Consider the following 12672-nt stretch of genomic DNA (forward strand, 5'->3'; position numbering starts at 1 on the left):
ACCAAGTGTGCTGTTATTTGAATAACAAAGGATGTTTATGATCTACTGAGTTACCTACGTGACACAGCTTCTAGCAAGATGACATTCTGATTGGCTCATGTGGAAACCCAGGTGGTGACACTGAATCAAGCCTATAAATTGGACAGACTCAGGACAGTTGTGCTCCATCAGTTCAACTTGGTATACAGTGTGTCCTGCTACGATATTGTGTGACAAGTGATACAGGCTACAGCCATCATTTTGTGAGACTTGTATGATCTCCTGCTTCCATCGGTGCCCTCCAGAATACTAGCGTTCCTCTGCAAGCAAGACTCCTGTATTTCTTCATTGTTGTGTTGCTAAATCCATTCACTGTCGTCCATTAATGCATCCTGGAACTGTGAGTTATCACCAATGCACACTTCCCAGAGCAATCCCCTATTTTAGTGACTTTATTCATTGTATTTTTCTGTGCTTTATTTCTTGTAATTATTTTGAGAGGTATTAAAACCAGGAGCTTCAGCGTGACATTTTGGTGTGTGTGTATTTCATTTTCAGTACTATCGTCTTGTCTACCCCATACTAGCAGTAAAAGAACCTGAGTACTTACACTGTGACATTTTGGTGTCAGAAGTGGGATTGTAATTCTGATTCGGATTGTGATTCTGATTTGGATTTTATTGTCAGCAATCCTTTGACTAAATTGACTGTTTCGTAACTGCTTAAGGTCTAGAGAACGCGTTGTTGTCAGACCAGCTTGTCAGGTTGACATTAAATTGCTTTATTTAATATCACTGGAATTTGATTTGCACCTTTTCAAGCATGGATATTGTTATTGAACTCGAAGAGTTATGTAGTAGATTAGACTATAAGGGGAAGAGCTGACTCAATTTATGAGGACTGAGCGTGAGAAGAAACAGAGAGTGCGTGAGGAGAGGGATGAGCGAGCAGCCAAACGTGAGGCTGAACGTAAGGCTGAAAGGTTGAAACGTGAGGAAAGGGACAGAGAGCGTGAGGATGAACGTGAAGTTGAAAGGTTGAAAATTGAGGCAATAGAGAGAGAACGAGACCGTGAAGAAAAAGAGAAAATAAGAGAGCATGAACTTGAAGTGTTGAGATTACGTGCGAAAGCTAATGGTCAAAATGGAGGCTTAGAACAGTTGGCACAGTCCGTTGCTAGTTCTAAGGGCCCAACACTATCTTTGTTTGATGAGACTAGAGACGAGATGGATGCATTTATTATAAGGTTCGAGCTGAAACTCAGAAATGGCCCGTGGTAGTTGGGTTATTAATCTTAGTGCATTATTGACAGGCAAAGCATTGTATGTGTTGTCTGCAGCAGAGTCCATTGATTACAATTTTGTAAAGGCAGCTTTGTAGAAGCGTCATGATATGAATAAAAAAGGTTATCGAAAGAAATTTCGAACTAGTAGGGAAGAAGGTGGCGTAAGCATTTCGCAATTTGCAGCTAGATTAAGTAGTTATTTTGACCGATTGGTAGAGCTGTCTGATCTGAAGTTGGTAGGAGCTTTGATGGAGCTAAGGACTTAGTGATGAGAGATCAATTGACGAGTACTTTTGGTAATGAGTTGTCCATTTTTATAGGTGAAAGGTCACCCAAGTCAGTTAAGTAAATTCCTGAATTAACTGATAAGTTTAGAGATGCACATGGACAGACTAGTGGTATAAATCAGAAATCTAGCCAGTTTCAGCCAGGCAGTCAGAAAGGTAAAAGACAGGGTCGATTTGGTCAGGCTGTTATGTCGTCCAAAGTTTGCTTACGTTAATTGTGAGCCACTGGGGAGTACATTATAGTTTAAATATAGAATGTTACCAACATAACAGTCTGTTTTATTTAGTAAGGAGGGAATGATAATACTGAATACAGAAACGGTATCAAAATTGTGGCATGTAATATTTAGTTCAGGAGAACTGATAATGATAAATATAGGAATGGTACAATTAATTGCAGCATGTATTATTAAGCTCGTGAGGACTGATAATAATAAATATAAGATTGATACCATGATTGCAGCATGTACTATTTATTCCGGGAGAATTAATAGTAATGAATACAGGTAAATTCGGTCCTCCTATGCCCATAGAAGTATAGTTTTTTTTTCAATGTTCTCGTAAAACCACGACCATGACAATAAACAAGAGACAAATCACAATTATTTTATTTTTCACTGTATCTCATATATACCACAACATTGCTAGTAATCCAAAATGGCGGTCAAAGGACGTTACTGATCAACAATAGTTTATTTGTCTCATTGGAAGATTTGGTATACATGCAACACGTTAAAGCGAGAAACAAATGCCACGAACTGTGACAGCTGTTGCCAGAAATATAAGATGGCGCAAAATATGATAACTGACCATTTCATAGGAACTTCAAAATTGTTTCTCATCGATACACAATATTTTTTGTAATTATTTAGATTATTTATAAACGATGCCACATATTTGTCTAAATGTGAATGACGATGAATGAAAAATAATGGGAAAATTTAAACAAAAACTAATTTCGATTCACATCACCGTACAGTTTCACGAATTATTCCATTCCCATAATCACCAGCATGTGACTGTACATTCAATACATGAATATCATAGCCTCATTAGCAATTCTAATTACTGTTATCATGCATACAAAGACAGTAGTATAATAAATCCAGAGGATTGGGAATTAAAATGTGCAGTTAATTAATGTACTTTTAAAAACCTCGTCTATTCATATGGAATATTCGTTAGTAGTTTAGGTCTCGTAATGAAATAATATATGAATAATGAAGAGAGTCGTTTGTATTTTTCTACAATGATATTATTTTATGCTGTAATACAGTCAGTGTTAGCAAAACCAATCTTATTAACTGTACACAATATCATTCACATTACAAATTTACGAAATATACGTTTACATCTATGTAGAAATAAATGACGATGTATAATAAATAACACGGTAAATGTGATACAAATTAATTCCGGTTCAAATTACCAGAGAGGGGCATGAAGTATTCTAATCCTATATTTAACACCTTGCCAATGATTGTCCATTAGCAAGTATAAATTCCTTGATCATTTTCATACATACATATCATTGAGCAGCTCTATGATAGTAGCATGTGTTATTCTAGCGTGCATGAAGCGTTGGCAAATTAATTAGTATTATTCGGCATTCTACGCTAGGTTAGTTCAAATATGTATCGTTTCATGATTTACCATCACTGTCGTGTTATTAGTTACCCGTATTGGGCATACAACGGCAGTAGTATAATAAATTCAGAACAATGCGCATAAAAACGCACAGATAGTCAATGTGCCTCGTCTACATACATGTAATGTTCGTACGCAGCTTAGCACTTGTACAAAAGCATATCTGAATGATAAAATCTTTAGTTTCCGAATAGCATTTTTTTTGTTTTACTCTACTCTAACATTCGTGTTTACACTCATGTTCAGCAAATATAAGCATATTTGTGTAGATGTGAAATATAATGTAGCAGAAAATATTGAACTAATTAAAATTATTTTGGACTGACATCCAACATTTGATGATTAGCGTCTATTATTATACATTGTTCTGCATTGGCACACACATACATCTTGAGGGGCAGCTTGCTATTAGTATTGTTCCAGAATGATGATATATTTGCTTGTTGTGTTCGTATATAATCTTCTAAATTCTTTTTGAATTACAGTAAATTACAGTCATGTTAAACAAATATAAAGCTACTTCCAACATTTCCTTCACCATTATTTTTTTTATTTAAAATCAATTTGTCTAAATGTGGAAGAATGCACATGTTGAACTATACTATTTTCCAGTCAAATAATCATACACCCACATGATGTATTAACATTTGATATTCACAAGCCACTTTCTGTATTCAATACATGGGCATCATTTACTCATTAAGAATTATAATTATATTAATCGTTCTCACAAATTATTGACATAATTGATGTATAGCTTATATAATTTCACTTTGAACATATAACTCGCTAATACAGGTCGAAACCATGTCACATGTTGTCGATTATATCACCATACTGGCGTATTTCGTTTATTAAACTAGCTCTAATTCATGGGATGAAGTCACACGTCGCGTTACATTGCGATTTCCTGTACGTCGTTTGCGACTGCTAATTGGGTTGCAGATGTAGATAGTCAACTAGGGAAAACTGTCTAATTTAGCTTCACTTTAAAAGATGAACTCAACACATTAATGAAAACGAAGATGCACCGATGACGACGAAGGAAGCAATGAAGTATTCTATATATGTCTTTCTATATTTTTGTGAAGAAATCGAAACATAGCTAGTCGACTTCGAGAAAAAACATCTTCTAACTTCAACAATTAGTGTTGATGAATGATTCCATATATATAAGAAAAATAACGGGTAAATTTAAACTAAATTAATTTCGATTCACATCATAGTACAGTCGTGCGAATTATTCTAATCCCATAATCACCAGCTTGTGACTGTACACTCAATACAGAAATACCATAGCCTCATTAGCAGTTATAATTACTGCGATCATCATTTTTACATACAAGGACTAAGAGATTATTTGCCCTCCTGACGTCGGGTAAATGATCACCTGCGCCCGGGCGCAAACGACCATATTCGGGCAGTAATATATAAAATAACACGGTAAATGTGATATACATTAATTTCAGTTCAAATCACCAGAGAGATATGAATTATTCTAATCCTATATTCAACAGCTTCCACATCATTGTCAAATTGGCAATTATAATTGCCTTGATTATTTGTACATATCGTTTTGTACGTGTTATTAGTGTGTATGAAGCATTGGCAAATTAAGTTGTGTTATTCGACTACTATCTTCATCAAATTAGTTCAAATATGTATCTTTTTACCATCACTGTCATGTTCTTAGCAACCTTTCTTGTGCATACAATGGCAGTAATTTAATCAATTCAGAACAATACGAATACAAACACATAGTTAATCAATGTGCTTCGTCTAGCTACATGGAATGTTCGTACATTAGCTTAGATCACTTGTAAAAAATAAATCTTAATGCTAAAATATTTAGTATTGTGAAATATTTTTGTTTACACTCACGTTTAGCAAATATAAGCAATATTACACTTTAACACACTAGAAATAATCAATATTGGAATGGTACCATGACAGTAGAACATGTAATTAAAATTTCGGTAGCTGGCAATTCAATATTAGTACCAAAAAAGTACCATGTATCGAGAGGAGTGTTATCATGAATATGGAAATGGCGTGGAACGCTGCTAATAATCAATCCGGAAATGGTACAACAATAGTAACATGTGCTATTGAAGAGAACTTATACGGTAATAATGAATATACGAATCATATAAAAATACAATTGTATAATTTTGTTGTCTAGAGCTGCTAATAATTCAGAAATAGAACCAAAATATTGGGATGCGATATTTAGTTCGAGAGAACTGATAATATCAAAATATAGCAGCACATACAATTTAGTTGCTGAATAATTAGATGCTAATAATTATCAATTGGTACCAAAATATTAGCTTTTGCTGTTTAGTTAAAGAGGACTGGTAATAATGAATGTATAAATGGTATCAAAAATTGTAGCACATACAATTAAGTTGTCGAGAGCTGCTAATAATTCACAATTTGTACCAAAGTATTCGCTTGTGCTATTTAGTTAAAGAGGACTGGTAATAATGAATGTATAAATGGTATCAAAGATAGTAGCACATACAATTTAGTTATCGAGAGCTGCTGATAATTCACAATTTGTACCGAAATATTAGCATGTGCTATTTAGTTCAAAGAAACTTATATAATAATGAATATAAGTATGGCACAAAAATAGCAGTACATACAATTCATTTATCTAGCTAGTACTGCTAATAATTCATTAATGGTACTAAACTAGTGTAATATATTATGTAGTTCAAAAGGACTGGTAATACTGAATATTGGAATCAATGGCACAAATAAAAAAACAGCATATTTTTTTTTTCGAGAGCTGCTACTAATTTAGCATTTGTACCATAATATTACCATGTGCTATTTATTTCATCAGGACTTGTATTACTGGAGAGAAATTTAAAAAAAAATAGCAGCAAAAAAAATTTAGTTGCCGAGAGCAGCTAATACATGCATGTAGTGCATGAGAACTGGTAATAATATATATACGAATCAATGTCACATAAAAGTGTAGTTGTCGATGGCTGCTACGATTTCAGGATTAGTATCGAATTATTAGCATGTACTATTTATTCCAGTAGGACTTGGAACTACTAACATTGAATATAGGAATGTCGTCAAAGTATTAGCATGTATTATTTAGGTTGAGGGAACTACTAACATTGAATATTGGAATGTTGTCAATGTAGTAGCATGTATTATTAAGCTCGATGTAACTGCTAACATTTATTATAGGAATGGCGTCAAAGTAGTAGCATGTATTATTTAGTTCGATGGAACTGCTAACATTCAATACAGACATGTCGTCAAAGTAATATCATGTATTATTTAGTTCTAGGGAACTGCTAATATTGAATATAGCGGTGTCGTCAAAGTAGTAGCATGTATTATTTAGTTTGAGGAAACTGCTAACATTGAATATAGCGATGTCGTCAAAGTAGTAGCATGTATTATTTAGTTTGAGGGGACTGCCAACATTGAATATATGAATGTCGTCAAATTAGTAGCATGTATTATTTGGTTCGAGGAAACTACTATCATTGAAAATATGAATGTCGTCAATGTAGTAGTATGTATTATTTAGTTCGAGGGAACTACCAACATTTAATAAAGGAATGCCGTCAATGTAGTAGTATGTATTATTTAGTTCGAGGGAACTACCAACATTTAATAAAGAAATGCCGTCAATGTAGTGGCATGTATTATTTAGTTGAAGAGAGCATACATATTGAATATTGTCAAACACAGTGAAAAATATTTGATTGCATTATTGGGTTGGGTGTGTGTGGCCATCGGATGCAGAATTTTAGATTAAGCCAGTTCACAATTAGGCCGCCATTTACCATGAAGCAATACAAGGTCGAATGTAGCATGGTACCTGGCTCTATTCTGTTCCTATGTACTGAATATCAGGTTGCTGTGTTTTGGTATTTTTCAAGGCAAATTGACCAGAAAAGTGAGTTTAATTTAAATTTTTCATATGTAAATACTTATGCGGAGCAACTGTAGTGGCTTTTTCTTTCCGATTATGAAAATGTGTGTTCCTATCGACCATCGTTAAGATATTTAAATAGTAGCTAAAACGTTTCTTCATAACATTTATTTTTATAAATGTTGTTTGAAATTGAAGATTATGATTTGTATTTTATCTTTTACCCACAGAATAGCGTTTATACAGTAGTTTCTGTGTTACTTCCTGGGTAGCATTTTCTTCCTGAAATGTGAGAATTGTTACCCTTTTTAGTCTCTTTTGACTGAGATTTTCCTAATGAATCTGGTATACTAAGTTAAGTTACTGTGCATACGAAACATATAAAATGTCTTCAAGGAAGAATATTGTAATATAATTCCGATTACGAGGATGTCAATAAAGTTTTCTGGATGCATGTTTTTTGTGACGTGGTTACTAAGCTGCTACGTATACTAAATTAAGTTATAGCTTGTCAGGGTATAGTCAACTGATAGTAGTGTTTCCGTATCTTGATATGCAAAATGGAAGTATATGCATATCATCAAATCATATTATGGAATATGTCTTTCTATTGTTTGAACAAATGATGCAGTCTGAATTTGAATTAGAATCATGTACATTTAATCCCAAGAAGACATCTTTTGATGAAAAATTTACTGAAATATTACAATAATTGCCAAGGGCAAATTCAAGATCGCGATGCACTGGAGAGACATGAATACAATTTTAAAACAAATAAAGCAGTGTTTCAGGAAAATTGTGACAAAAAGTACTTATCAGTATCGACTATATTACGTATTTTTAAAAAACCTTTTTGTAGTGGTAATTTTATTAATCAGTCTGTATTTACAATTTCTGAGTGATACATCATAAGTAGTAATGAAATGTAGTTTGAAATAATATTCAAAATTTAGATTTGTGCCAAAAATCTTTCCACTTTTCAACACAGGTTTGAGTTATTAGGTTTAACCTATACATTTTCTCTACGATTTCTGAGTAAGCTCTTTTAATATGGATAAGGGTAGATTCATTTTCACTATCTCTGCTATTCAAGGAAACTAACCAATTTCACGGAATAGCATCAATAAGACTGAAATACAAATTTATTTTAAAAATTGATTTGATGATATGTTATATTTGTCCGAGAAAGTTTTAAAGGTGAGGAAATTGTCCCTATCATCCAGTACATCGGGAAGAAATACATACCACTCTGGTACCAACCTCTATAGAACATAGTTCGCTTTATTGACATTTATATATGAATGGAAGACGTTAAGAGCTTTGCAATTTCTGAGTGGTAGAGTAATTGTAAATAATTGTTTTGACTAATAAACTCATTGCAAGCAGTACAAAAGGAAATATAATTTCGCTACTTTAATAAGTATAATAATATATTTCAACTGTTTTACGGGCTCTAGCAAAAGTAATATGATATCACTAATTGGTCGATTAAGGTAGAGATGCAGTTTATTTGTGAATTTCAATCAAAAATAGTTTTTTTTTTGTTTTTTATATAGATTTTTATCTAAAGAACATTCTGTGAAAATTTGACCAATAATTTCTTATTGGAACACCGTTAAAATTGCTGTTTATTTTCTGGTTAAAAATAAAAAAACACTCACACGTGGCAATGTTTATGTTCAATTGCCTAATTTGCATGAGTAAGCAAATAACAGGACTTTGATTGACAATATGCAAATCGAGATTGTACGGGTCATAGTTCATTCAATTCACGCGCATGTGCAATTATTCTCAAATCAGTTATCGCTCGCTAGAAAACCAAATATTATATTTCCTCAGCGTTTTTTCCTAATTTTTATCATTACATTATGCGTGGTGTGAAAAGAAAGAGAGGTAGAAAGAAGATTCAGATGATTTCTATGTCGGGAGAGGCAAAAGCTACACTGAAGGCATCAGCCCGCCGAACGAAAAACAAAATCGATGTGAGGTTCAAACGTGACTTTCCCTGAAGGCGTGAATCCGAGTTTCTGATTGACTGAGAGATTTTATTTTTAAATAATTGTTCTCAAAAAATAAACTGAGCATGTGAAGAATAATTTAACATTGTTTACTCAGTTTTACCGTAGTCATTGACGCCTATTCAAGAGTATGATGTTTATTGTGACTAGCGTGAATGGGTACTAGTAAGCTTCGTTTCGACAATGAGCTGTTATCACTGTAGACGCGATTTTAGGCATCAGGAATGATTGAAATGTCCGAAAATGACGCCAAAATACACCTTAAAAGTCCTATTTTATTTTTTTCTATTTCTATTTTTATTTTGGTCCCTCAAATAAGGGACACGTGAGCTTTGATTCTAACCGGATATATTGCACTGGCTCGGGGAGATACAAACTTTCGTGTATCTTTTGTCCAATGGGTACCTGTACTTCGATCATTCGCAAGTTTTGCTAGGTGGTGCGAGACAGCTTTGTTTGCAACCGGACGAACTCCGTTTAATTCAATGAAGCACACAACTGACAATGCTAAAATAAATTGCAGAGGTACGCTAAAATTAATTGAAAACAAGCAAATAATTTCAATGAAAAATAAATCACAGAGAGAGGTACTTGATACATTAACAACTCTTTTGACGCGCTGACCGCTTCTCCGCGTCTGATGTTTTGTTTTCCTTCTCATAATACTTACTGATTGATGATTTTGTTTTGATTTTTGAGTTTTTTAGCCTGCAACTCGGCCACGACCTTTGCTTTTTCCGTGAAAAATGGGGAAGTTTACGTCAACTTGACGGACATTCCATTTTTTTAAACTAACGAACACACTGTTTAGCACTCCTATTTTTTTTCATTTGCTGATTTCTACTCAGAAAAATTCGACCGCCCGAAAATGCACCTTAATTTTGCACTTTTAAAACATGTCAGATTTCCAACACAAATTATTTAAAACCGGTCGAAATTTTAAAACTTTTACGTTAGGAGCTGGAGCTTTCTTCTTGCAGGCGACCGTCGCCGGTAGTACAGCAGCATGTTTTGTACGTACATCCGTGCCAGTGCGCTGATTACCTGCGACTGTCTTAGAAAATCCCTGAATAAGGCGTTACCAAAATCGGAAAAAATAAAAAATTGCCTTCTTAAAAAAACGAACAGAATTCAAATATTTCGTTTAACAAATATGTTGCAGTGGGAAAAATTGGATTGGAAACCCTGAACAAAACTTCTGTGCCTCGCGTTTCGATTCTAGGATAACGCGATTATTCATTATTGTGCGTTCGCTTCCTGGAGTTGGTTCTCAATACTACATAAAAATCATCGAGGATAAATAATTTAATATCCCACTTTGTACTCTTCACGGTAAACCATAGGCTCTGAAATACTCGTAGATTTTTTTATTGAAAATACAGCGAAGAGAAGCCATGATGTTTTGATCGTGTAAAAGGTCACCTTCCTAGGACCGCCCCCTGTTTAATAATTCATGAGATGACGTCATATTTACTGGCATTACCACGTGTTTTTACCGACTCCATCAAAACACTGGTATGAATGACGTGTTTCTGATTTATATATTCAAGAGCAGTTGTTCTGGTTCAACGATTTTACATAAAATGTCTATGTCTATACGTTAACTTTCAATTTCAATAGTCTAGAAAGTATGACAAAGTATGACAAAGCAGTAATTCCCGGTTTAACGCGCAAATATGCAAATTAGCCTTTTTCTCGTCTTCTATTTTTGGTGAATTCTTGGGTTTTAAATTAAAATAGCTGATGGACGCTTTGGCCATTTGCCTCGAAATTTTCACACATTACTGAAAAGGTGTTCCCCCTTCAAAATGCGTCCGGACAGTTTATTACGGCGAGTGGAACAAAAATAACAAGTTCGCAATTAACACGGATATATAAATTATGCAAAAATAGCAAAGAGTGAACTTTGAGGTCATGCTGTGCGACTTTGAAAGCCGTTAGAGAGATGAGTGGACGCATTTGAATTAGTAGTATACCAATGTATCCAGCGATGTAATTTTACCCACAAACGGACTTGAAGTTTTTAAGCTAATTTTTTTTAAATCACTTTTGTCCAAAAAAGCATATTTTTGACCCAAAATCAAAAACGCATTCTGGATATTTAAAATAAAGACAAATTTTACAAAGTTTGTATAATAAGCTTTCAGAAAATATATAACATGTTGGATATATAATACAATCTTCATTGTCTGATTACTCAATTAAAAAGCAAGCCAAATAAACTGCATCTCTACCTTAAATGGTTTGTATGCACAATATGTAGATTTCACGGTTTTTGACAAATGTTGTGTGAGCGCCACCCAGAGCCCACAGGAGTTATTCGTTCGTTTTAGTTGGAAGTCGAAGAAACCACGTTGGGGACTGTATCGTGACAACGTGAAGTAGAACCACAATTGTTTTCGCGAGAGTGTTATTGTGATTTAGGAAATCGCGCTTTATGATCAACGAAAGAGTAATGACAGAACAAACAAGACAAGACAATGAAATGGAAATTCTCGCGGCTTTACATGAAGAGCTATAACTCAATTAGGAAGATCTCTAGAGCGTGTACTACCATTGATAACCAAACATTTTGAAATCGTTCTCATAAATTGTGTATAAACTTTTCATTTCAGTTTCTGTAACATTCGAAATATATTTCTTGACCAATAAAGACAATGACGTATTTGTTCCATGCGGTTCCAAGTCCGGGAAGGTCACTATATCATCAGCCTTGATCTTGCGCAGCACGTGGTTGGCGTCACGTGTAAAGGTCTCGTACTTCCCGATAATATCGTAATGTACATCACAAGGCTTGCAAAGCTCTTCATACGTTTGCCAGTGAACGTCAATGTTTTTCTGGTGGCTTAAGACAAACCTCACAAAACTTTGAAACGTTTGTATCTTCGAATTTTTTCCATCAATTTTATCGCGATATGCGGACAGCAACCGTTCAAATGGATGCCTTACAAATATTATTTTTGTATATGTTTGAAGGCGCCGTACTCTACCTTCTAGATCAAAGCTTCCAAGTTGTTTGAATTTCTTTGTGTAAATACCCCATGTACTGTCCTTTATTTCAGCAGTGCTGTTGTAGCGCCCTCCCATTACTATCAGCACTCTTCGCCAATTTGATGTTGCAACTTTGGGAACAGGACAGTAAATCAGTTTATACTTGTCATCGACGTACATTTCATGGGACAACTGCAATTGTCTATAATTGTCTGTCTGTATTTTCCCACTTTCAGCAGCCATCATGTTTTGTTCACTAGCGTTTGAACAGTTCACATATTTATTAGAAACCTGTATACTAGTATTTTGCAGCTGGTGACATGTACATCGCAGAAATGACAGGCGTCTGCGCATGTCTGTTTCGACCATCCGGGTTCTAGATAAGTTCTGAAAAATAATGGTTCTTATATAATGGAAAATATATAAGGAAATATGATTATCATTGCATGTATTATGTAACAGAGGGTGAATGAATTTTGAAGTTATGGAATAGTAGAAATTATTAATTGTGGACGATGCTTTTTCCAACTAGTGTATAGAGAATTAGAATGATCAAGT

General features: G+C 34.2%; 1 pseudogene; it reads right to left on the reverse strand.

The window, feature by feature from the left end:
• Nucleotides 1-11673: 11673 nt before the first annotated feature.
• LOC102804128 (carbohydrate sulfotransferase 9 pseudogene) lies at nucleotides 11674-12357 on the reverse strand (annotated as a pseudogene).
• Nucleotides 12358-12672: the final 315 nt, after the last annotated feature.

Source organism: Saccoglossus kowalevskii, chromosome 14 (assembly GCF_978046115.1).
Source record: "Saccoglossus kowalevskii chromosome 14, keSacKowa6.1, whole genome shotgun sequence".
In the NCBI taxonomy this organism is placed as follows: Eukaryota; Metazoa; Hemichordata; class Enteropneusta; family Harrimaniidae; genus Saccoglossus; species Saccoglossus kowalevskii.